We start from the raw sequence: 27,958 nt of genomic DNA, 5'->3' as shown, positions 1-27,958 counted from the left end.
TAAGCACAAGTAATTTCTCACTAACTTTATCCAGTCACCCTTGAAAAAATATTTCACTTCTACAGAGCATTTCTTTATCAAAATAGTAGTCCTCTTTATCCTATTCAGACAATTGTTTTAAACATTTAAACATAGATGAATTGCAGAATTGATGGTATTATGTTGAGAACCCTGGAATCTGCATCAACACAGGTTTTCCTAAGGCAGTTTTAAGAGCTCAGTGCATCAAAAAGAATTGCAGTATGTCATGCTTAGTTTTTCCATGATGGTAAGAACTCTAGAAACTGCTTGATACAGACGTATATTTTTGCTTATGGAAAAACATCCTCTGTGTTCTCTTATAATGTCACCACTGTGGTCATCAATATTTTTCTATGTCCTTCATACCCAGAAAGTGATTCTTTGTTTTCAGTCCTCTCAGGAATGAAGGATCTGGAACATAATACAGGCTTGTCTTACACCACCAGACCACCTTAAAATAAATGTTCTCAGCAACATAGGACATAATGGTTTACTTGAAGAAAAGTTTGTGTTAAGTATTACTGAGTTATTTACTTTTGACTTATGATTATTATCTTAATATATTGTGGTGCTGTGCTCTCTCCTCCCCACCCCACCCCCCAGCTCCTGCTCAAGCCATGGCCATCAGCGGGAGTTGTTATGAGTTGCACTTGAACTGTGGGGGGTGGCTGGCAACATAACCAAAACACTGTCTGGAGTGGGAACCTAGGTATCTTGTTCCCATGCGAATATGACTATAGGTCAATTATCTTACTCCATAAATAGCAGACAGCCCAAGAGCCCTTTGAGCTCTCCTGCACAGCAGTGGGCTGCACGACAGGATCTCCCCTTGAGTGGGGACGCTTAAGGTTCTACTCCTCGAGGCTGAGAGATTCCTTGCCGCAACAGATTCTTGGTAAGTGACTAATAGCATGCTAAACTTTGAAATCTTAGCTAAGTGATATAAAGGATTGATTGCGCATATATACTCCTTTAGACATAAACCGTTGACCAAGTCTGGGACTAGGATTGGATCCAGCCGCACCTAGACTCCTCTCTGAGAAGGAGTTTAGAAAGCAAGGGGGTCCTTTCTGAACCTCGTGACTCAACGGGAGGGTCTCCCTGACAGTTCTGTCTGACCCTGGCCTCTATGCAGTAAATAATCAAGTGTACCCTGGCATCGAATCTCGTAAAACACTGTCACATTCACTACTAACTTTGTTAAATCACTGTTTTATGTTAATAAACGTTTCACCACTACTCTCTTACAAGTGAAGTTAATCACTCCGCCCATGACATAGGTGCATACTCATTTTGTGGTAGGTCATTAAGATCTAAAATTGGAGGACTAAATTTCAGCTCTGGTGTGAATAAATGTTTGTACTCCAAACTCATTATATTTGTAATTTTTTTTTCCTGAAAAGCAGTTTTTGTTTGCATATCTAAAAAAATTAATATTCCTTATAATTCCTTCTATAACTTATACCACCTATACCTCACTGTACCAATGTTTATATTGAAATTTATCTTTTTTCTATAGGCAAAGCAAAAATCTAAACTGGAATTCTATATCTTTTGAGTGTATAGCTTCTAATAATCTTCCTCAGATTAGGTTGGACAGAGAAAAGAACAAAATTTCCTTTGTTTTCCTCATATTTGGAAGATTGAAAAGTTGGACATACATAAAATTCCTTTGATACTAAATGATATCACCTCATTAGCACACTTATTGTCATACAGGTATTCCGTTGCCAATCCTTAGAGAAGCCACCTTTCTAAAAGGTAATATCTGTTTTTCCTGTCAGTTTTTATTTTGGAAAAATTACCTTTTTTGTATATCTGACAGAAACTTGATTATTGGCCTTGAGACAACAAAGCTACACATATGCGCTGAATCAGAAGAAAAATGGACTTTTCTGTCTCTTCAGTGACATTCATTAGTGCATGCAGCTTTTCTTGTGCTTTGTAAAAAGTTAATGGATTGCTGTGAAGGAAATCCTTTACTTTGTTAAAATCCACTTCTCAGCACTATTTCTGAGGGAAAGAGCTAACACAGTACAGACTCTAAATGAAGGTGAGCATGAGAAGATAGATAAAGCAGAGAACAAAAAGATGAAGAAGAAAAGAAAAACTGTATAAATGGGTGAGATTTGTTAGGAAGTTAAGTCACTGAACAGCAGCAAAAAAAAATAAACAAGAAGGATTTTTAACTTTTAAGAAAGAAAATTAAGAATGTGGTCTCAGTGAGTTCTAAGGCAACTGTTTATTTCGTTAGCGTTGCATTATCTAGACCTCGTAAATCTGGCTAATATGATGTTTCCACTGCAATGAGAAAAGTACTGCACAAAAGTAGAGAAGTGTGTGGATATCCACACCCACATGAAAGACAGAGATACAGGGAAATTCTCATGCCTAAAGTCAGTGTAAAATAATTATCTGAAATATGAACATAAGTGAAAAAGAAGCCTGCATTTAGCATTCTCCCATGCTTTTAACTTCAGTCACTGAAGATTTTTATAATGGTGCCCATTACCACTGCTGTTATTCCTGGCCTGTTGTTGTTGTCCTGGATTTTCCTGGAGTTCATCATCCACCTCAATAAATTCTTTAATTTCCTTCATTTAGAAGGTACCAGACCTGAAAAATTACTGATAGCGTTACTTCTTGTCTGTATGGGTACCGTATGTATGTGCATGGAAGAACATCTGCTTCTTAGATGGAATATACCCTTATTCTAGAAGTACAGCCTCTATATTCATTAATGATATTACTGCATTACAAATAAGAAGACTTGTCTGGAAAGTCAAAGCATGATATTTCAGTTGTAACCAGTAGCATTGTAGGCATACAGCCAATTTCCTTCTCACAACTTCACTTAAAGTGCTTGGCTATATTTGTTCATATTGTTCATATAGAATTGTATGTACCAGGCATTAGAGACCATTCCATCAATGGTCCTCCCTAACACATGGATGCATGGCTTTACATGGTGTTTCTTCCTTTCATAAAAATGGATGAAGATCTTGATTTTTTACCTCTCTGTAGCCAACAGGACAGGCAGGAGAAATACACGTGTTCTAAAGTATCACCAGGTTCTTGTGATAAATGAGCAGACTAGTGGTAAGGTCCACATTTTAGTCCTTGGTCAGCAAGGAATTGGAGCAGGAGGCTTACCACAGGACAGCACTGCTGTCCTCTTCTTACCTCACTGCAGGTCCTACAAATGTAGATGTCATTCTTGGATTTATAGCCTAGGATCTTCTCTATTCTAATACAAATTCCATTTCTTTAGGTAAATGAGTGAAATATTTTACTGGCTAGATGCTGTGGATTTAAGTATAATTGTAAAGTGTGTAACAGGAAAATTTCTAGTGAAATTTCATGTTGTCATACATGTGTAAGAGAAAGAGATCGGGACCTGACACCTTAAATCTGTTATCTCTCCAAGTGGTTGATTGTTGTTAAGTCTTGTCTCAGTCAAGAATTGTAGTAGCATATATACAATTAGAAAGTGGTTTTGTTTGTGCTAATTCTTACTTTAATATACAGATTAACATAAAATGATCAGAAAAAGATCCTTTTCTGACTAAAACATGTTAAACATGCACCAAAAACAGAACAAGAGTTTTAAATTTCATTGAAGCAAATAATTGTTTGGTAGCTGTTAAAGTGCAGGAGATGATGTGATGACTTTGATTGTAACAAAAAGATTTCATGTAGATATTGAATGAAACTACTTTCATACTAGTTAGGTGGGTGATCAGAGCGCCCCTTAGGTACATAAAGAATAAAATAAGTTAGAGTTTGGAAGAATAAACTAACAATGTGGAAGAAGTTAACTGTTAAATCTGTCATATCCCACAGACAAGAGAAGACTTTAAATATATGACCCTACTGTAAGTAGATTAGGTATAGGTTTTCAGTGACTTCTACATATGTCTTTCCAAAAATTTAGAACTGTATTTCCTATTTTGCATTTGTATATTTATCTTAACTTGTGTTAAGTGAAGAGAACTGGAAAACACCAACGTCACCCACAAGTGCTGACCCTGTACACCCCATGAAATGCCCTGTGTGCTTTTCTGAACATTTCTAAACCTCCAAAAAGCAGCAGAAAAACTCTCAATTTTTTCTGCATCAGCTGCGGGCTGAGGGAGCACCAAGAGGATTGTACAAAGTAGAAATGTCTTTCAGTGACCGCTGGTGACATGTAACACTCTGGCATACATTGGAGAACGCGTTTGAATCACATGTGTCACTTATTCAGTGTCACAAATTGTACAGAAGGAACAAAAGCAATCACAAAGAGCCAGTGTCTGCATTTTTAAAAGTCTTTTTAAATTAGATTATATTCAATATATAATAAAAACACAGGCCGACACAGTGGCTGGTATTAAAGGGGAACAGGAGCAAAAGCTGCAGAGAGAAACAAAGTCATAATAAAATAGTGTCCATGGAGATGACCATATAATTATAAGGATTTTAAAATAAGCAATGCCCAAACCAACTAATCAGACAGACATAACATCAGAGCTGTGGCTACTACCCTGTTATCTAGTATTTGCACATTTTGAGATGAAAATGAGAAAATATATGCTCTTTCTCCAGCATAATCCTGACAGTATGAAATATCAAAAGTGGAGACTCAATAGAAAACTTCAAGAGAGAACAATGGACTGTACAATGTGCTGCTTAGCAATCAGAATGAACCACTTGGCTAAAATGGAAAAAGATTAAACAATTCCTATTTTCTAGCAAAGATAATGGATTTTCTTGTTTCCCTTAGGGATAGGAAGTCAATTTTCCCTATTGGAGATTGAAATGCAAACCTTATGGACCCCTAAAACTTAAAGGGAAAAGTAATTTTCCTTCTTTTTAATATGTTTTTTTTTTCTCCACCTCTTTTGTACAGTTCATGTTATTTAAATCTACCTCATAGAGAATATAGAATAGTAGCTATGTTTTATTATGAAAATAAATCATGGCAGAAAAGTACTGGTTGCACAGAATAATCATCTGATTTTATGGAAGTTTTATATAGTTAACTTGCACAAGTGAGAGCAGATATGTTGAAGTCTGTCTCCATTTTCAACTCTTTAGCACACAAACCAACACTGAATGCTAATATTTAAGGAACTGTAGGCTAACACCGCAGGGTACAAAATAAAGATCATTTATCCACTCAGGTTTTCTTCTACTACTTGGACTTCCACATAATTAAGTTTTAGAAAACTCTGCATGATTTCAATCTCAAGGTACATTTATCTTGTAATCATAAACCTTTGGAAAAAATGGTTTCATTTTCTCTATTTTTTGTACTGTTGTATTTTAAATTACCATTTTTCTTTCCAATAGTAGTAATGAAATTTGTATACGAATCACAGACTACGAAGTGCTGAGTCCTAAGTCCTTTGAACTAGAATGCAACAATGTTCTATGATTTGCTAGACCATATTTGTAATCAGGGATTAAATCATAAATCAGACCTTTGTGAACTTCTAAGGATTTTGTATTCCACAGATAAGCAGCTAGTGTATTATTCAATTATTCCGATCCCAGAGGTCTGCAAAACTTGGCTGACTAGTTCACAATGAGTTCATTGCTAAAGGTGAAACATCCAAGAGCAGTGCACGTTTTATCTAAACAGCTTCTGCACACTTAGAAATAATTGCTTTCAGATTGTAAACTTGTGTATCTGGTAACTGAACCTGCCTGTACTGAAGTGGCCCTGGCCTGAGGGAAATATTTTAGAGGACAAATCTGAACTTGGCCTTCCCACTGAATTCTTTCGAGTCTTTGGCATGCTCCAGAGTTTTTCAGACTGAGGTGCCCTGGAGCATCACGACAACTTTTCCAAAGTAGACCTTCACCATATTTTCCCTCTTGCAGCAGTGCCTGCCTGCCACTCAACCCAACCCTATGGATATCACATGCAGTACTATATACTGTGTGGATTATACATGATTCACTGTGTGAATCATGCTGTTATCTCCCAGAATGCTTCAGCAAAACGCAGGGAAAAGGAGGCAATTTTGACGGGGGAGGAATTTTAAAAAAGCTTTCAATAGGGCTTATCAATCCCCATAGGTTGGAGCTGGTATCACTGGGATCCAAAGACCTGACCTGCCTAAATGGAAAGTAGAATGGGCTACTTCTCCCTCACATTGTGAAACTTCAGGTTCAGGTATACGTCATAGGCTCCATCCATCATCTCTTTGGCATTTGATGATGTTTTTTTGGGTGCTAGTAACAAAAACGAGTTCATGCAGTATGGGGAATGCTTTTTAGGCGAAGAATACTAGTTCTGTTTGGGTTTTCTGTTTGTTTGTATATATGCTGATTGTGCTTGTACATTTTCCTGTCCAAAACCAGCATAGTTGGTTGAGATGGCCTCTCTGCTTGTGAGCGAGTGGTGTGTGTGAGTGTGAGGCAATCATGCAGAGCAAGAGCTGTGAGCAGTGAGTACTGAAGCATAAAATTGCATCAGGCATATGCATATGTGCAAACTGGCCATCTAGGCAACTGGATGCTATTGTTCCAGGCTACGAAGTGGTTGGCTGCTGGGAAGACTTGTGTCTACTAACAAATCTTGTACTGTCTGGCAATGTTATTAAAAATTTACAAGCCACATTAGAAGAGGAAAACATAAATGATGTCTGTCAGCTCATTCATGTGTTTATGGTGTCAAGGCAATAGATGGTTCATGTTTCAGGTTTGCCCAGTGATAGAAGCTGAAGACAGGATTCCCTCTAACATGGAAAGAGCTCTCTCAACAGAGAGAATATCTCAACAGATGGATATCCATGAGATCTTTTTCTCTACCTTTCAACTGCAGGGCTCTTAGATTGCTGCTCAGGGGCTTGAAAATAAAGAGATTGTGTCTGGGCAGAAACTTGGCACCTGCACCCCAGAGGATTTTGTCAAAAGGTAATATAGGCACAGACCCAAGATTCATTCTTTTGTTTCATTTCCCCTGGCATCTTCTATTTTCAGCTGAGAGTCATGATCTTGACGTTCAGAACAGGCAAAGACGCAGCTGCAGCAGTAATGCTTCACCACTGCCCAGGTGCAAAGTTGTGCTCCTCTAGATCTGCACATCCTGACCCTGACTTGCTGACTCAGGTTCCTGGCTTGACCTCGAAGCTGCCTCATTGTGATGGACATGCCTGGTTATCTAGACTCTTGGGTGAACCTGAATACTACAAACAGACTGGTTCTGCTCCCCCTACTCAGGTACTGTGAGACTGCTCGTGTCTCACCAGCCTTGTGTTGAAGCTCAGCTCCCAGTTCCCTTTTCTTCACTGTGCAGGCTACCCTTGCTGCTCTCTACAGGGGAAAAAAAGCCTCCAAGAAGAGACGACTCCTGAGCTATTTGACAGAAGCAAGAGTTAAAGAACCCACCCTTTTTTGTCATTGAGTGGTTCTTGTGAAACACTTGCTCACATGGTCATATTCATCTAAAAAAAAAAAGAACTAAAAAGAACTGTCACACTAATTTATTCTTATCTTAAGAAGGAGGTGACCTGGGGTAGAGTCAAACTGTTTGGCAAATACAGTCAAGTTTATCTCTGTCCCAGATCACCTTTTTCTTAAGATAATATACATGATGTATACGTAAGCATGCACATATACAAACACATATATGCTTAGTTTTGAATTAGGTCGATATAATACCTCATGAAAAGCCTTTATCATTATTCTTCTGTCTGCTTTTTTCCTCTGCTTCTGTGTTGTACTGGCTGAAATGTTAGATTAGCGTGAATCTTGAAATCATCATTCATCTGCAGATAACTCTGTGAGGAATTGGTCCGATACCAACCATATTCCTATTTAAATTGTACCTATGTTCCCTACAATATTTGCTCTACAGTGAGCAGTCCTTGTGTGAAATGTGAGCAGAAGTGAAGACCTTTACGTCAGGCAAATATTACTGCAAAAACATTCATTCCGTCTTGAGACCTCAGGAAGTCCCTGCCTACTGCTGTAGCTAGCTCCTTTCCTGACCACTTGCCACAATCCACTTGCCTATGCTTGGATCAATACTACCCCCTCAGGATAATGCAGTGAATTATCTAGCTCAGCTAATGTGTCTTGCTTTATCAGCACATTTCTCATTGGCTTGGGGAATGCAAGTAGCAATAGTTCATGTTTGTGCTATTTCAATTATATTGGATACACTCCTGTGATATTTCCAAAATAAAAGGCTTAACAAAGTTTATTTTGTCAAAAGCGTCACCGAAGGTGGACACATGCTGTCAGAAAAATATCATGGAGTTTTTTTCATAATCATCAATGTTGCGTTCACACATTGGAAACATCAGCAGTGCTGTTACCAGTAAACAATGCCATATATCTCTAAAAGTATCAATAAATAATCTTCTATTGCATGCTAAAAATGGGGAAACCATAGAAACTATTCCAGGTTCTCTCAAAAATAAATTCATTTTTAACATAAATAAAAGAGAACTTTGATCAACATCGAAGTCACATCAACTTTATGTGAATAATAACCATTAGAATTATTAACTACACAAATCTGAAGTACCTGTGTAAATGAATAATTAATAACAAGGCATATTTGCTCAAAAATTAAACACTCAGAGTCCATTTAAACAGAATACCAACTTAGATTCTTCACCAGTAATGTCATGGTCTGAATAGAAAACAAGAAAATAAACAGAAACTTAGTTTTATGTCTCATAGCAGTTTTAGCGTTCTTCATTTTCTTTAATTTAGAAGTTTATTAAGCAAAGATTGAGAAAGAATATCTTTTTGGACTAAAATGGCACATCCTAATTGTCATTGATTGAGCAGCAGGAATTTCTGCTACTAAATAACTGTTCTCTGTAGACGACTCTTCCTGTTTTTTGGATATGTCATCATCTCTATAAGTTCACAGCATTTTTTTTACAGACAGGCTAGATGACTTGCTTAGTGCAACCCAAGGAGGTATGCAGAAAAGTCTTGCAACCTGTGGCACTTTAACCACTATATCATTGTGTTTTGACTGTGTTAAGGAATTATAATTATTATTTTTATTTTTTTATTTAACATATCAATTCAGGCCCACTTGAATCAGTAAAAGCCTGTGTTGCATCTGGGGTTTCTAGTCTTTCTAGCCCTTGTGAAATCTAAACAATGAATTGTCCTTCTAATTAATGGACGATTAAAATACAACTTAACAAGATTCTTCCTCCCAGCATTGCATGTGCTCAGCTGCGGATACTATTTGACCTCATCTGTTTTAAGTCTTACAGTGTCAACAAAAGGCATGTTAACATTATGGAATGCTGAAGCAGGTTCTTCTCTTTTCCTCTGTGGTACAGTCACTGTTACTTTTTTGCAAATGGTTAAAGCAATATCAAACATTTTAATGTAAATATTTGAGTATATAGAACAGCTATAAGTTGGACAGTGTTTTCCTGCTATTGCTTTAAATTTTATAGCAAGTTGCTTGTGCAGCACCAAGTTATGCACACAAATCAACATATTTAAATAGTTAAACCTTTGAGTGAAACAATCAGTTCTATCATCAACAGAGAGAGTAATAAGAGTTTCAGATGTGATGCCCTATCTTAATCCTGAGCTGCAGCTAAACTGTTACAATGACAGGATCATAAAAGAGACAGAAATAAAGATAGAGGCTCCACTTAATCAGGATGTATACTAGTGTGAAAGCCATTTAACTGAGAGATCTTTCAGGGAACAGATTTTGCACGTAATAATACTGAGAATGAATAATGGCAGTTTAATGTAGGACATGTTACTGCTTAGTAGGTTGTCTAGGGACATACAGTGAACATTATGTCTTTGGCAGTCCCATGTTTGTTCTGACCTGCTTGCTGACTTTTTAAGTCTAAAACCTTCCTTTGAAACCACACATTATGTGTAGGGTTTATATTCCAGCTGCCGAGCCTGCAACTGGAAAACCAGCTGTTATCAATATATGTGGCCAGACCTCAACTATATCAAAAAGTTAAAAAAGGTGAATCAAATCATAGGTTAAAGCAACACTTGCTTGACTTTTAGTACACATGATTAATATGCAAACTTTAAAAGGGTTTAAAATATTGTTTCTAGAAGTATTGAGTACGTTTTCCATTTGTCAACACTGGTAGTAGAATTGGCCAAGGTATTGGTAAATGCTCACAACACTGACATGCCATTATTAATAACAGAAATATTTTTGGCACCAAGCAGGCTTTAGCTCCATGCCAGCTGCTGAACATGTTTCATCACACTTTCATCTCACAGCTGCCTTCCTTGCTGTGAAGAGGCAAAGAACAGGTTCTCTCTCTGTTCAAGTGCGTACCCTTGCCTATTCTGCCAGTATGTTTATGTCCTGAGGCCATCCAGATGATAAGACTTGCAGCTGCCCAAGCTTTGCAAGCACAGCCCCAGGTACAGCCTATATATACCTTCCAGGTCATGTAGGACATTATATGCAGAAGCACGTCCAATGGGTTTGCTTACTCTAAAAATACCCTCCTATGTTATGACCAGCAGTACACATACTATTTATATGCAGCTCTGCAGATGTATCACAGACTCCAGACACTGTTTTAGCAGTGTATAAACTCTTCACTGTTGAAGCCTCCATAGCTTCTCAGCAAGTCACATTACCACTTAAGTATTTTCTTTACTACTTGTAAAAGGGAATTTGAGTTGAAGAGTGTAGAAGGGAGTTGTACAGCTCTCGAATTTCCAGAGAACAGAAATATTTCAGAGTGGATGCTCTTTTGTGCTATGCTTTATGCAATAACTGACATGAATGTGGAATGTTTATAAAGTGCTCATTAAAACTAGTTAATTCTGATTCACTCTCAGCGTGCTTAGTAATGCAGGCTATTAAAAAGGGCAAACCAGTAGTGAACAACTCTTTGTTGTATAGTTTTGCTGGTTGACAGAATCCTTGGATGTTAGATTATTCAAATCTGATACCATCACATTTTAAAGTATGATTATTTTTCTTTAATGAATATTAAATGCATATTTAATAATTTATTATTATGATCCCTGCCTTTTATCAGTTGAGATGTATCTGTCATTCTCAAACTGGCTATAGGTAGCTGCAAAAAAAGGAAAAGAAAATAATTGAATGGCTAAACAATTAATATATGTATGCAGTATAAAATGCTCTAGCCCATTTCAGTAAATGTTCCTCCTTTTTCACCCCCTTGTTGGGCAGTTTTTATGATCCTAGTATATTTAGAGTTTCTCAATAAAAAGAAGACATAAGAGAAAGGCAAGGTAAGAAAATTAATGAACTTAAAAAATGCCAGAGGCTGAAAGATAACCCAGTTTTCATACAGCTAGGTAATTAACATGTCAACTATAGTCTTTGTGATGTGGAATTTGAAGTATTCTTAAAAGGTTAGCAGTATATATTTGCCTTCAGTACTTACTATAATGATCTGATGCTGCCATTAATATAGAAGTTTGTACAGGAAACTACACTGGAAACAGACATTTTTAGACGTTGGGTATCTACTTTTGTGGCAATTTGCATAGTGAATATGTTTTTATAAATATTTCACAAGTTGAACAATTTATCTCAGATATGTTTAAAGGCTGGGACATCGGTCTTAAACAGAGGAGGCAAGTCATCATGTCTCACTTTATCCATCTGTAAATTATGGATAAAGATGTTTATCTCTTTAGGAAAAGACTTACAGATCTACTAAAGAAAAGGTCAGCATATATCTAAGTATATGTCTATATGTATTTCTTACAAAGGGGCAGAAGAGTGTTATTTGCTGGGATGCCATAAAACCTATTCTCACAATTAAAAAGTATTTCAAGAGTATTTAATAAAAAATGACCACTTTTTAAATTTATTATTATTTTTAATTCCATTTTAAACTAGACTATTGCTAGCTGACAGGTTTTTTTTTAATGTTCTTTCAGATGCAGACAGCATCGTGTTTTCTGAAATTCTTAACATCTTTAACGTGATTGGGTTCACAGTGATTAATTTTATGTTGATTAGAGTTAGTAAAATATTCAGAACATATTAAGTAATTTTTGAAAGTTAATGTATTTTCCAAATTGTGGTGGGGAGAGTTGTCTGAAAATGCAATGCCTGCCATGCATCAAGGAATGTTAGGCTTCCTCAGTTTTGCTAGTGTTGGGAGTGCACTGAGACTCAGACGTTGCAGCGTGCTTAATATTTGGTATGCATACAGTTCCACCGAAATAAGCTGCTTCTCTTGACATATGAAAAACAAAGAGCTGTGTGACTACGAGGTATATGTAGAGAAAGGATACGGGAACATACTGTCACATCAAATACACTAAGACTGTTCCATAATGTAATACACTTTCTGTAGCCATATACACTTGTGAAAAGGGAGAATAAAACACCACCATTTTCTTTTGGCAGGCTTTTGCAACCAACACAAGTTTAAGTGACACACACAGAAGTAAACTTCTGGAGACTAGAACATCTGAATTTAAAACTTTTTATGGTCTGTAAAGAACTACTGTAAAAAAACTGCCTCGAGTGTAACAGAACCAGCTTTATACATTCTGTAAAGCCCATGAACAGCACCACATTATTTCTGAATGTGTTGACATCTTATCCTTTACCTACCTAGAACAATTTCATCTTTGCAAACTTGCACAATATTTATGATAGCAAAATTAGTTTAGATTTGGACTTGAGATAGCATGGTTATTTATGGCACTGATCCTTCAAGAAATGGAGTAGATCTAAACACACTTAATAACATGCTAAACTTGAATTACCAGCAATATTCTACCAATTTCCTTATTAAAATTGCAATGTTAGTCTAACATTCAGTCATTTTGAGAGCTAAATTCAGGTACTGGCCATATTGTCAGCATTTAACAACAGTAAACATCTAACTATGAATGTTTAACTGTCTGAATTTGCTAATGTTATTTAACAAAGTAAAATACATATTTAAAAATAGTTTATATATCCTCAAAACTTTGTTACTGCTGTTGTTTTCTCTCATGCAAGTGAAAAATGCATATCCAATTTTGTTACTTTTTTTAGGGCTGGGTGCCTTACTTGGTCAATTAAATATTTTTATATTTTCAGGACTACGGTGAGCTGAGGAAGGTATTGAGTATGCAACACAATGCAATAGACACTATTCAATTTACATTATACTTTGGTGGAGATGGAAATATATGGCATAAATAGAAATAGAATAGGAAGTGGTCTAGAAAGTATCAGAAGGAAAATCTAAGGTAACAAAAGATAGGGGGCTAAATATACATTTAATCAGATGATACTTTGTTTAGAGAAACAAAATACCCTTATATATCTAATGACAGGTTTGAATGCATGAAATGAATTACACTTCTTCATAAGCATAAGCATGAGTAATATCAGACAATTTTAGATATCCCTAACTCAAGAATGCTACTGCAGAAATGAAGGAAAAGGGTAACAAAAATGACACAAAGGTGGGAAGGTAAGATATATGACTAAATGAGATCTGCATATATTAACAAAACAAAAGAAAAGAAAACAAAACAAGTCAAGAGGACTGTCATATATATCCGGAATGTGAAGACGTGAAGCTTGACGAGGTGAAAGAAACAATACTATCAGTCCTTGTAGGGGTTGCAGCCCTGGTTTTGCATCAAGCTGTAGTACAGGAGAGTTGCTGCCACCTAATTTGCTGGGTAACACAAGGGGTATGATAGGAGCAAGGCTGATAGCTCTGTTTTTTCTCCAATCCTTTTCCTCCTGTGGATAAACTCATCTCTCAGTGCAGTTTTCTGCTTGAAACTGCAGGAGTAGTTCTATGTTAACTTTATTTTACATGAAATGGTCTGCATGATTTTGCAGAGTACACAGCTATAACTCAGCTTAAATTCTGAAGTTAGTCATTATCCCTATATATATATACACACATATATTTTACATATGATCTCCTAGTAAAGTAATTGATAGTTTAACTTCATGGTACAGTCATCTACTGTCACACATGTGTAGCGACTTCTTATCTATATGTTAGGTTGAGAAGGAATAAAATACAATACTGACTTCTTATTACATTTTGGTCGTTATGCCTTCCTTTAATCTTTTCTACAATTTACTGCTAGTTACACTTGTAAACCTGTTTTTCTATTGGGTAATCCCATTTAACCTTCTTTATTTGAGGTGTCTTTGGCTCCCCCTTTTTTTTTTTTTCATTGAACTGCTAATTATCAGTTTGTGTTCTTTTCCAGGTGTAAGCCTGTCTCCTGATTTCTTATCATGTATTTCTTAAATTAGCTGGCATTTTCTGTTCAGTGCTATTTCTTTTGTTTGCTCAGCTATCCTGTAAGTCCCAACTGGATGAAATCAAGGGGCAAGACACTTTCTTTGGAAGGTCTGTAAACATAATTGTGCCTGTCCTGGCTGACTAAATGAGGAGAAAATCTGGAAGAGATTTCAAATGCATTCATATTGTGCTTGGTGTGTAGTACCTAGGTTCAGATGTAAGGACGTGAAAGCCTTTATGCTGTGTAGGCTGCTGATACCAAGTATTTCGATCAGCCATTGGCTCAGGCAGCAAAGGTTATGCTTTTATGATTTTTAATAATCATCAGTGGAAAACATGAAGCATCCTTTTTAATCTTCCAACAAGATCACATATAGTCTTGATCACACTTTATCACAATTTGTTCCTGTACTAAGAATTTATTGAAAGCACTGAGAATTTTTTATTGTCATGAAGGATGGCACGTAGGGTAAACATGCTCCAGTAGACATGAATGGCATCTTCACAATTCTGATCTACTGTAACATCTTGCATATTTTAGCATGGTGATTCATTTATTGGCATGCTTAAGTGTAATTCTAATAAGTTGTCTCCTTTCCTGCCTCCTAGTGGAGAAAGGATGTGAGATCACTCACAAAAACGTGAACTTCCAAGCTGTGACCAACAACATATAGATGGTTTTCACTCAGATGTGTGAATGACCTCTTTCTTAATGTCACTCTTTCTGGAGAAGGTCATTCATTCCTGACAGCAACTGCAGACACAAAGTGCTTACTATGTCAGCATATGGATAGAACTGCAAAAGCAGCAGCAGGAAATTTCTACACAGGCTGCATGAATTTGTCCTATCACCTGGATAAACCACTTTTCTGTTCTTTGTTTCTCTTCTGTGTGTTCTTAAATCACCCTAGGAAATTATTAAATACAGTTGAAGTACTTTTAAAGAACTGTCAAAGATTCTCTCCTTGCTATTTTTTTGCTTTACTCTCTGAAATCTTTGTCTTCTCCCTCCAAAACTTGTGTCTGTTTATAGTTTTGTTATCCCTTGGCACCTTTGTGACCTTGGCTGTCCTCTTTTCCTCTCCCAGGTTAACTCAGTGGAGAGTAAGTTTTGCCCCAAGCAAGAAGAATGTATTGACATACACCTCACAAGGGTGGAATAACATTGCTTGAATAACCTTTCCCAAGATATTCCTTCCTGTCATAAGACTAAAGAGATACAGGAGGTGGCTGGGAGAATACTGTGGATGGATTCCTTACTTGAGGGGCCTGGGAGCTAGGGTTGACAAGCAATTGGGGGTAACTCCTCTAGGAAGTTATTCTACTGAAGGGATCCGCAGGGTGTTGGATGGGTAGACAAATCTTGGATATCTACTCCAAATACAAGAGAGACAGAGTACCTCTACAAGATTGCCCTTCATCACTAAAGTTTTCCTGAGCATTTGGGAGCAGTGATGGTCCCCTTGCTTCTTTCACAGGTGATTGCAACTCTGTCTCCAATCTTCCATCTCTGTGCAGGCAGGTGTGCTCACTGGAAAAATCCGTAATTTGAAATTCATGTGGTGAATTCATGTAGCAATATCCCCTGTGGGTCGTTTCTAAGGAGTGGAATTTGCCTTTTAACCTTCACATTTTTCATAGAGTGGATGACATGAACTCATCCATAATAGAACAAGTCAGTTTCTCCAGCTGGAAACTTTTCATTTTTGTTTCTACCTAAAATATCTATCTGCACCTGTCTAGATATAGAAATATGTAAAATATGAGTAGATATCCCATACGCAAACTAAAATAAAATAACAAAAATGCAAGATTTTAAGAATCTGAATGAGCACCCGCATCCTGAAATTCAGGAATTAAAATTGTTCCTACAGGTCTAATTTAACCTCATCCACTCCCTCACCCACAACCACCCTCCTTCCCCCGCGAGATGATGAGGAAAAATGTTTTACTCACTGTACAGAATCTAATTCTCTGGAGACAAATGTGGACCTGTGTAGTGAAAGGACATTTTCGGAAGGTGAGCTTGTGTAATAAGTGAAAAGCAGCTTATTGCAAGATAAGTTTGTTAAGGTATCTTGCTCTAAGAAACTACATTGTTTTCCTAACACTGTCATAGGATTTCTTTGCATTGCCAAGCAATCTACTTAAAACAGTCTTTTATCACAGGAAAAGGGTCCTCATTTCTAAATACCTGACTTGAATGTCATAAAAATGCTTAGAACTCCAAACTGAAGTCAGTGGGGGTATGCTTTGAATGTGTAAAGTGCTATAAAAAGGAAGAGTAACTTTGGGAGATCATGGGAAAAGTGTCTCAGAGAGGTCTCCAGGAACAAGCAGACATTTTTATCTTTATTTAACTGTCCCCATCCGTAACAATGAGATAATAAATACTATCCCTTCATCTCACAGGGATGTTGTCAAAATTCTTAATAAATGTGAAGCATTTAAATTCTGTGTAATGGTGAGTGCTATACAAAACCACGGAAGTAAATAAATAACTCTGAGTTCATAGAGGGATTGAAAAGTGTGCAATAAATATAGTAGAGAACAACACACTGCACAAGGCCGAAAGAAAATACTGAACAGCTGTTCGCTAACTAAACATCATCCTGCCAGTGCACAGAATTAAACACAGAGGTACAGACTATTGCAATCACGTAATTAAGACTGAATCAAGATGCATATGTACTAAGCATCTGAATTAAGATTACATAGGAGATTAAATCTTGAATTTCTCAACTTCTGAGTGCTTAATGTTACAGTATTAACAATTTGTGTGCCATTTTCTAGTCTTTTTCTAAAAACTTACACTGAGAAAACAGTTTTCATTTAGCAATTTAGACATTTAACAGGTTATAAGCAATGCTATGGAGTTTGCTTCATGCAGAATGTTGCTACTTGGCCTAATAAGACACCTGATAACAGAAATAAGTGGTTAGCTTTTATGGAAACCAGGACAAGAGTAGGACCAAAAGCAATCCTTTGCTGGTAGGTTTCACAGAATTTGGAACAGAACATTTTCTGGCCAGAATTATGCTCTGCTGGACATAAATGCTTCTTCCTTATGTCTTCAAGTATGATCCCATTTTGTCCTAAGGACTGGGCAAGAGTGGCAGGTGGCCACAGGTAGCAGGAACATGCCCTTCCCTTCCCTTCCCTTCCCTTCCCTTCCCTTCCCTTCCCTTCCCTTCCCTGACAGGATGCAGTCTCGCCACGTTCCAACCAGCCAAGCAGGGCTGGGGCCAAAGTAAGGGTGCAGGGTCTGGGTCCCAGGGACAGCCATGGGCCAGACCAGGAAAACCCTAACAAAGTCCTACCCAACCAATCTCTATTGTACTCATGTCATTTTTGAAGAATAACCAGTGCTGGATATTTAGAAAGAGGGCTTATTAAAGTGATCCTTCTTATTTTCTGTATTTCTGACAGTCAGCTCTTCAGGGATTTCCTGAGCTAGAGAGAACATGTTTTAAAGATACTGCTAGAGAAAGCCCCATGAAACACTCCTACCCTTCCTTGCCCTTCAAATCTGTACCCTCATCCAAACCTACCTTTTATTTCTCTGCTTCTTTCCTCTCTAATACTGTGTTCTGCTTTAGCCCCCGAAGTTGCCCTTAACAATACAGGAAAGATGCATGCCTACTCTCAGATCAGCATCCTGGAATCACTGTAAACTATAGCACCAGCTCTCAGTGACATTAAAAAAAAAAATATCCCAGGCTCTGAGTTGAAGTAGGCCCAAGACTGAAAGGAAAATTTAAGTTTCTAGCTTCAAGAGTCCTTTTTTTATGTTTACTAAGGTTGTAATTTTTAACTTGAATGGATATCAATATACTTTTCTGAAAAAAGTTTTTGTAACATTACTAAATCAGGCAAAACAATCTCATTTCTTCTGATTTCCCTTAGCATTGTTCTGTGAAATGACTAAGGCATTTTCACTAAAACTTTGCAAAAAAAATCAGCCTGTTAGACATGTAGCCCCAAACAATTAAAATTTGCTAGGCTTTTTACATACCATTTTTCAGCCTTTCTGAAGTGGTCATGAGGAGCAACAAATCTTCAGATGAAAGATCCAACCTGAAGAAGTAGAGTCCTTAGGAGAAGTCCTTCCTGAATGTTCCAGCATGATTTGGACATTTTCATCACATGAACCATAACACGTATGCACGTCTTCTGTATGGTAAAATGTCTCTTACATGGCCCAAAATGCAAGTCGAATGCATGAAGTTCTGATTTTCTTGGTCCACTGACAATGCAAGATAAATTAAGCGTAAGATGGGATGTTATGGAATGTTCAACATAACTGAATGTTCAACATGGCCCCATCCTCCTGACACCCATCCTTTAAGTATTTATAAGTGTTGATAAACCCCCCCCCCCAGTCGTCTTTTTTCCAGACTGAAGAGACCCAAATCCCTCAGCCTTTCTTCATAAGAGAAGTGTTCCAATCCTCTAATCATCTCTGTAGCTCTTTGCTGCACCCTCTCCAGCAGTTCCCTGTCCCTCTTAAACTGAGGAACCCAGAACTGGACACAGTACTCCAGGTGTGGCCTCACCAAGGCAGAGTAGAGGGGGAGGATGACCTCCCTCGACCTGCTGGCAACACTTTTCTTGATGCACCCCAGGATGCCATTGGCCTTCTTGGCCACAAGGGCACATTGCTGGCTCATGGTCATCCTGTTGTCCACCAGGACTCCCAGGTCTCTTTCCACAGAGCTGCTCTCCAGCAGGTCAGCCCCCAACCTGTACTGGTGCATGGGGTTATTCCTCCCCAGGTGCAGCACCCTACACTTGCCCTTGTTGAATTTCAGAAGGTTCCTCTCTGCCCAAATCTCCAGCCTGTCCAGGTCTCTCTGTATGGTGGCACAGCCTTCTGGTGTGTCAGCCACCCCCCCCAGCTTTGTGTCATCAGCAAACTTGCTGAGGGTGCACTCTATCCCTTCATCCAGGTCATTGATGAATATATTGAAGAGGACTGGACCCAGTACTGACCCCTGGGGAACACCACTCGTCACTGACCTCCAACTAGACTCTGTGCCCCTAATCACTACCCTCTGAGCTCTGTCTTTCAACCAGTTTTCTATCCAACCCAGTGTCCATTCATCTAACCCGCTCTTCCTAAGCTTCCCTATGAGGATGCTGCGGGATACCATGTCGAACACCTTGCTGAAGTCAAGGCAGACAACATCCACAGCCCTCCCCTCATCTGTCTATCCAGTCATGCCATCATAGAAGGCTATCAGATTAGTCAGACATGATTTCCCCTTGGTGAATCCATGTTGTGTAATTCTAATAGCTTTCTTTTCCTCCACATGCCTTGAGATGTGGAGATGCCCAGAACGAGCTGTTCCATCATCTTTCCAGCGATGGAGGTGAGGCTGACCAGCCCCGGCTCCTCCTTCTTGCCCTTTTTGAAGACTGGAGTGACATTGGCTTTCCTCCAGTCCTCAGGCACCTCGCCTGTTCTCCAGGACCTTTCAAAGATTATGGAGAGTGGCCCGGCAATGACTTCCACCAGCTCCCTCAGCACTCTCGGGTGCATCCCATTGGGGCCCATGGACTTGTGGATGTCTAATTGACTTAATTGATCTCTCACTTGATCCTCCTCAACCAAGGGGAAGTCTTCATCTTTCCCTGTTACTTTCTCCAAAGTCTGGGACTCCTGAGGGCTGGACCGAGCAGTAAAGGCTGAAGCAAAGAAGGCATTCAGTAACTCCAACTTCGCATCCTCCGTCAGCATGGCTCCTGTCTCGTTCAACGGCGGGCCCACAACTTCTCTAGTTTTCTTTTCACTTCCAATATACTTGAAGAAGCCCTTCCTGTTGAGTTTGACATCCCTTGCCAGGTTTAATTCCAAGGAGGTCTTGGCTTTTCTCGTTTCATCCCTGCGTGCTCTGGCGGCATTCTTGTAATCTTCCCAAGTGGTCAGTCCCATCTTCCACTTACTATAAACTTCCGTCTTCCACTTGAGCTTTTTCAGAAGTCCCCTGCTCAACCATGCAGGTCTCCTGCATCCCTTGGCTGATTTCTTGCTCTTAGGGATGCAATTTCTTGCTCTTAGGGATGCAAGGCTTAAATAAAAAAATAAATCTTAATTAATGACAAGCAACTGATGAGGATTTATCCTGTGTTATAGTGAATGCATATTCTTCCACAGAAGGCACTTGAATTTCTTGAATTTCTAAGAAAGCAATGAGAAGAAGATAGAATGGTCCTGCAAGATTTACTTCTGTTCAGCTGAAATGCTATCTGACATATATCAGATGTCACCCTTTTTCCTCTTAGGAATGTCACAGTTAACAGATGTATGAACATTCAGAGAAAGGCCATCTTACAAAGGTGAATGTAAAAGCTACAATCTGCATAATGTCTTCTCTGGAGATTTCTGTAGTAATTTAGTAGCCTAAATAATCAAGGGTGATATAGAACAGGAATGACTAAATCAAAGTTCTCCTGACTTTGAGAAGAAGTCAGAATTGTATAATTGGGTATGGTCTGAATCTTACAATTCAAATTATTATCTTCTTATTGAAAACTCTAAGGAAAATGCATTATTGAAATAAACTAATGATTTCTATGACCTAATTAAAAATAATAAATATTAAACAATTGGAACTGACAGGCATTATACCTCCAAGTTTGTTAAAAGAACTGAAGAAATTGCAAAAATAATATAACAATACAAAGCACTGCTGTTGAACTAATTTCACACTAAAACCCTGTCAGGAACGTGATAACTGGCCCAGATTTGCATAAGCTATTTTAAAATACATTTACATTTTACACATATTATTTTAACTAGGAATCTCAATGTTTTGCTGTTTTTTAAAACTTCTGTTTTTTTAACAGCAATTTATTTTTTTTCACCACTTCTTTAACCTTAAGCTTTCTCTGTTTCCCCAGGAGTCTTCTTTGGTGCTTCACTCCAAAAGAAAAGAAAAAAAATAATATTTTCATGTGCCCAGTTGCTTGAACGAATATTTGCATTATACAATGTGTTAGGTTATAAGATAACGCTCATCTCTCTGGGTGTGAGAGCACATGTGTGTCTCTAGGGCTGAGATCAGAGGGGGGTTGTCTGTGGGAGCAGAGAAGGCCCTGCCAGGTCTAGGTGGGTGTGTATGTGTGAGCATGCACACAGCAGTCTGTACCAGCGACTGGAGTAGGGTTTTGTATGCCCAGGTGCCAGCACAGCTGGCAACAATGGGGTCGAGGAGCCAGTAACTGGACAGACCGAGTAAAACCAGCTGCTGGAGGGTTCCACCTTGTACATATGCATATATATGTTCTCACCAGTGGACTTGCATCCTATCCAGCCAGAGAGGGGAGCAGGACGAGACCACTGGTGTTATCCATGTTCATGTGAGTTCTCTCAGTGTCTGTCTGCGATCTATGTGGCTGACCATGGGTATATGTATATACGTGGTGTGACATGTGTGGTCTATGTGTGTGTGCCTGCTGGGAATACGTGTTCAGCCTTGTTACTAGTTGGACCTGGGGACATGGAGCTGCAGCAGCCACACCTCTCTCAGACTGTGGAATCTAGCATAATAAATTTTCCTCATGAAACAGGCGATGTACCTGTTTTACTTTTGTCACAAACAAGATATAGCATATATGTAGCATATACATGTGCTTTGTGTGTGCATGCCTGCTGGGAATACATCCTCAGTGTCACTACCGGTTGGATCTGGGGACATGGAGTAGCAGCAGCCTCACATCTCTCATACTGTTGGATGAGGTATGATATATCTTCCTCTAACAGAATGATTCTTCTCAATCCCTCTTTGGTCAAATACAACGCCAGCCACTTGTGGTGATGTCTGACATTTTCATTAGCAGATATCTCACAATATGACTGTGGGTAGAGAAGGAAAAATGTATCGGAAATGCAAAGCAAATATAGGAATTATGTGTTAAAAATGCACAAAAGTTTCATCTTGCTTTACATACCTCTTTTCTGTCCAAATGTATGTTTTTCTAGATCCCAGATTGAGGCAATGGTCTCACCTTTGTTTAAACAAAGCATGTTACACTGGGCCTTAATTTGTATTTTTGCTCTAGGGGTTTTGTCATGGTAAAAATGATGAAAACCTTTGGTATCTTACCTGCACAAGGTACAGTTAACTTTTTGTCTCAAGTGAAGTTATCACTCTTCTTCTGTTACAGTGTTCTTCACAGGAACAGCAGTGACTTTTGTCCATGAGTTTTGACTAGAGACTGCTTATCTACCCTTTTGCAACTTACATGATGCCTGAGCAGTAATAATAAACTGCTCCTAGTTTTAAGGTGAAAAGGTCCAATTCACACTTTGAAAAATAAATGCTTCAGAATCCATGCTATCATTAATCACTTCACTATCCACAGCTTCCATAAGATCATGACATGCTGTTGAACGTTCAGGTTCTCAAAGCAATCATGTCCGTGCTAAAAAGTTCTCAAAAGCCTTGTGGGAGAGTTTTAGTACTGGTATTGGCACACCTGAGGATGTGACTGTCTCTCACTTGTGCAAGGGCCCTTGTCAGTAGGGTTCTGCTGCTGTTGCTCTTGGTGTTTCTCACGTTACAAAGGGGAGAAAGAGAAATAAGCTTGAGGATGGACATGGACAGACTGGGTGTGGGTTTTGGTGGAAGACAGTGAAAGACAAAATACTTCATATGGGAGGAAGAATAGGGAACAGAAGGAAAGAGACAAAGTGATCGCATAAAGTAGAGTAGAAATAAGTTTTTTAAATTCCTCCTTTCAGATACCGAGGAACACGTACATGCAGCTAAAGTGATATATACGCTCTGCATTTTGACTTTCACAAGTCCAGCTACCAGGCAGAAAAGATGCACACTTCATTCCATCATGCATTTCTCTTATTGGGCTTATCTTTCATGGTACTGATCAGCTAATACTGCTAATAATAACCTTAGCATGTAGAAAACAGCATCTTCCAGAGCAAACGGTTCTAGGGAGAGCTTTTCTGTTAGAGTGAAGCAAATACTCTGTAGGATGTGTGGAAACACATTCACATTCTTTATATTCCCATGCATCTGTAGAAGTATTGATTAAAATGCTACATTTCACATTGTAAAATGCATTTTTTTGGTTGGGCTAGGTTGTGATCCTGATCTACTTGGTGTTCGGTTAACCTGGTTGTGAATAAAGAACTAAAGTATTGCATTCTTTGCGCAAGTAATCCATCACTTTGGTTGCATGAACAACTTTTCTGCTTTTTCCAATACTTTCTAAATCACGCTAGCTAGTCCTGAAGAGCAAGCAACAGATTGTTCCACAGGCCCAGAAGTGAAATGATTAGGACTGAAAATCCAGACAATTGAATTTTCTCCTATATGACTGAATTAATGTTTGTCTTTTTGTTTCTTTAGGGACAATAAAAATTTTGAAATAGTATGTGATAATGGAGTGAATGGTACAGTTACTTGCAAAATTATATTGCACAGAAAAGTGGATTTGTTCATAATATATTTTAAGATTTTTTTTTTTCTAAGACTTTTTTTTTTGGTTGAAAGATTGCATCAATTCACAGTGTGATAACATCCTTTAGAGTTCAATCATATTTTCAGTCATGTGACTTTATTTTGCGAGAAGGTGCCTGAGAAATAAACTTTCACTGTTACTTATCTTCTAGTAAATTAAAAAAAAAAAGCACAAACCTATTTTTGAGAAGACCTATATTGTCCCATGCAATCATTTCCTTTCTGACTTCACTGGAGGTTCTAAACCAGTTTCCAAACAGTCTCAGGCATGCTCTGACCTCAGCAGAGTTGGTTCAACATTCACGAGTAGTGTTTGGTATTTTGTCTGAACTGTGGGATCCGTCAAGGCTCCTGTAAAGAAAGAAGATAACCTTGCCAGAGGCTCAGTCATCAATGTCCAGACAGATTTGTGTGTTTTGTATTGATGGTTGGCAAACCTTTGATGTTACTTTAAAACAAGTAAGCAGAGAACATATCCTTTAGAAATACTTCACTCTGTCAGGACAGATACATTATAATTAGTGTTGGATAGCTTTCCAGGGACCTGGCAACCAACACAGAAAACCAGTACATGAATATTAGAGTAAATTTCATTGCAGGAATTAATATATTATATTCTGTGTTTCTATGATTCTCCACTCGTGTATGAATAAGAACATGAGACAAAAATGTTCCCCAAATATTGAAAAAATCTTGCTCCAGATCAGATCAACACTCCAATTTTGATTTCAGAAATTTGCTTTGTTTATTTGTGTCTTATTAGTCCTAATCTCATATTCTGCAATTCTGTATGAAATACTAGATGACGTCTCAGATTTACATTAGTAATAAACAAGGACAGTGACAGTGCAGTCATTGCATTGCTTTGAATTGCTCAGTGTCTAGAGAAGAGAAAATGAGGCAATCATTTATCAGTGGTAATGATTTTCATAAAAGGCACTAAGCCATCAAAAAAGAAAATTCATAAAAACTCTCTTAATGAAATAAAGAATATTTAGAATAGAAGGAAACATAGTACATGAAAATATATTCATAGTGCTGACAACACTTTTGAAGCCGAGCTATGTTGTAAACATTTAAGTATGGACTAGATCTGCTGATTCTGTCCTATAGGTTAAATCTAAATTAAATTCCAATACATCCTGTGAAGGGACAACTTCTACAACATTTATGTATGACAGCACAAACACAGCATACCAAGCTTGTAAGGTGTAAAATAAGTTATTATGCAAGGAATGGTATGGCAGAACATTGAAAAGCCTGAACAATTAGTGTTTAAAGTCACTAAATAGCACACATTATGACTTCCAAGGTTTTTGTTTTTAAGGTGTGAATTAGTAATAGCGATGTTATTTGGTTTAAAAGGGAAACAAGTTAATTGCATTACTGAGGGTGAGAAATTTTTACTTTTGGTTATGTGGGCCTGTGTTACATGAGTTTGATTTGACTGTTCATGAAAGGATGGCTACAAAATCCTACAATAGCTGTTCAGACCTCGTTCCAAAAGCAGTTGTGGGCACACTTGAGAAAGGCTTGAGGAAACAGAACAGGCACAAAGTGTCCCATTATTTTCAGAAAAAAGCAGGTGCAGGCAGGTAGAACCAGACTTGGCATGTAGCATGTCTGGTAGAGGGACATACTACAGAAAAAAGTATTGTATTCTTTTACTCTTTTTGAAACAAGAGTTAAGCAGAGAGGGGTCATGCCTGCTATGTTTTCAAGGGCAAGCACCATGTTCTGTTTCTTGCTGAGTATAAGCCAGGATTTACAAAATGTAAGGACTGCCGCACTAAATCAGATCATCTCCCCATTATCCTGCTCCCTACAGAGGCCATTAGGGAGAAAAGCACCAAGCTTACTCACTCCCAGAAACTCTCTGGACAAAATGTGCTGAAAGAAGTGATGCACTGAAAGATGTCATGAAGAATAATTTGTGATTCATACACCAATCAAATACCTGCCTATGTAAAATGAATTGTGGAATACAGTATTTGCTCAGCTCAGCTCTTATACAGTGCTATTATTATGATGAATATTCCAACAAAACCAGTTAAAAGCTGATAGCATTAACTTGAACTGTAGTAGTTAAACTGTGTTAAAAGCATGTTAACAAGTAGAAAGATATATTTATGCATTGCTAGGTTCAATCATTTCAGAAGAAAAGAATTATTTCAGAAAAAAAAAAATCATTCTCCTTGCGAGGTGACGTTGATTTATATCCGATCTTTACTCTGAGGCATTTCAGCCGGCTTATTAGGATAGCAACTACAGGTGGATGTTACTCAAAATTGTCGACATCCATTTTCAGAGCATTTCAGAGCATTGAGCACCTCAGGAAGAATTATGTGAAGACAGAACAACATTCTCAGGAAATAATATCCTTTCAGGCAAATTACAAGCAAGCCCTTTGACAGGTTCATTATAAGCTTTTTTGTACTTTGGATTTATTAATCTCTTTTAACTCATACTGTGAAAATTATATGAGAAAAAGGAAGAAAAAAAATAAGTCTAGGAGAATTCTATAACTGATCTAACAAACAAGGGACTTGATTTTTAGAAATAGATCTTGATCTCGGTGTCTTGGCCTCCAGTAAAGGAACTTCCATTTATTTCTTCACAGGAATTAGCACTGATTTTTTTTTCTAGGAAAAAGATAATAGACAAAAATGTGTCATGATTTCTGTGTAATGAAAAGTGATTTGAAAAAAAAAGTGGAATTGAAGTGCCAGGGCACTGAAACTTCTGGGCATGTTACTTGACAGATCTCCAACGCTGCAAAGACCTAGGAAAGGTGATGCCTTTGTCTTTTCCCTGTGATCTGTTACTGCTTTGTGGCTTTTGGTATTTGACCATGTCTAGATTTCTTTTGGAAATGTTCAAATACTGGTACAGTATTCAGAATAGTCCAACCTTAACCCAGGGAAACACAAGTCAATGTCTTCCGCTAATGCTAAACTACAATTTAAAGTCTGTATTAGATACGTCATCTGGACTATCATATATGGAGATACTGATATTCTGTTGCAATTTCTAATGGAGGATGCCTGTAGCTCTGCCATTTCATTTCCTCCTCCTCTCCTCCCTTGCCCAATAAATGAGGAGCAATGATTATCATTAAGGTTTTAGAAAATTCCCCTTCTCTCCCACTGCCACATATAACATTTATTTTATAAAGTTCATTTTGTTCTGGAGAACCAACTAGCAACTACTGTTATAGAAAAGAGCAAAGGAGGTATGTCAGTATCTCATGTAGCATGGTGTTATCTTTATTTTCAGTAAGTCTGTGTAATTCTATCAGATGTCTGAATGTTCAAAAATATTAAGGCTTAACTGAAGAAAATAATATCCCAGTTACTTCAATTACTTTCTGTATTTATTATATTATTGGGTTGTTTTATTTTTTTTTACACACACACGTACACGTCCATAAATGTATATGTGAGGTGAGCAGGGGGAATCTTACTGCCTAGTCCACAATTTCTTGTGTCTGCCAACATATTTTTGCAGGCAGACTTTATGCACTTAATCTCAATGAAGCTATTGGAAGGCAACATTTATAATATAGTCAGAGGAAGGAGCTTCAATTACATGTTCAACAATGAGTCTTACAGGAAAAAAATATCATTGCAAATGCACAGATTGATATCTGGGATGATATATATTTGTACATGGAGTGTTTGGTATTGATCAAGAGGACAAAAGCATCTATCTATTAAGAAAAGCTTTTCATGACAATGATTCAGAAAAAAGATACTGCACATAATAATGCAAATTAAAGAACAGAAGAAAAATTGGTTTCTTAGTGCCTGAGCAAAAGAAATGTTTTTATTACTGTTTTTCTGTATGATTAACACATGGTCCTAATAGGTTGATATTTTTCTCACTTTTTTATGCAAATAGGGAACAATCTCCTTTTGTATTTCAGAGGGTAGTATTTGAAATTTAAATTCTGGAGAATACAGTAGCTGCATACTGCCATATCATTTGTTTAAATAATTAATTTTAATAGATTGCTTTCTGATAATTATTTTATGTGTGGTAATCCTAAAAAATCCTTTTCAGAACTTTAAGAATGAGGTTCCCAGTGTGCTAGGGAAGGTGTATAGAAAGACTTTATGACGTAGGTAACAAATTACTTAAGAGCAATGCTCAATGATACATGAATCCCACAGAACACTGCAAAGTTTAACATAGTAAATACACAAGACAAATGTGTCGGATATTAAATAC

The sequence above is a fragment of the Rissa tridactyla genome, chromosome 2 (assembly GCF_028500815.1).
Source record: "Rissa tridactyla isolate bRisTri1 chromosome 2, bRisTri1.patW.cur.20221130, whole genome shotgun sequence".
Lineage (NCBI taxonomy): Eukaryota > Metazoa > Chordata > Aves > Charadriiformes > Laridae > Rissa > Rissa tridactyla.
This window is presented reverse-complemented; position numbering follows the sequence as displayed.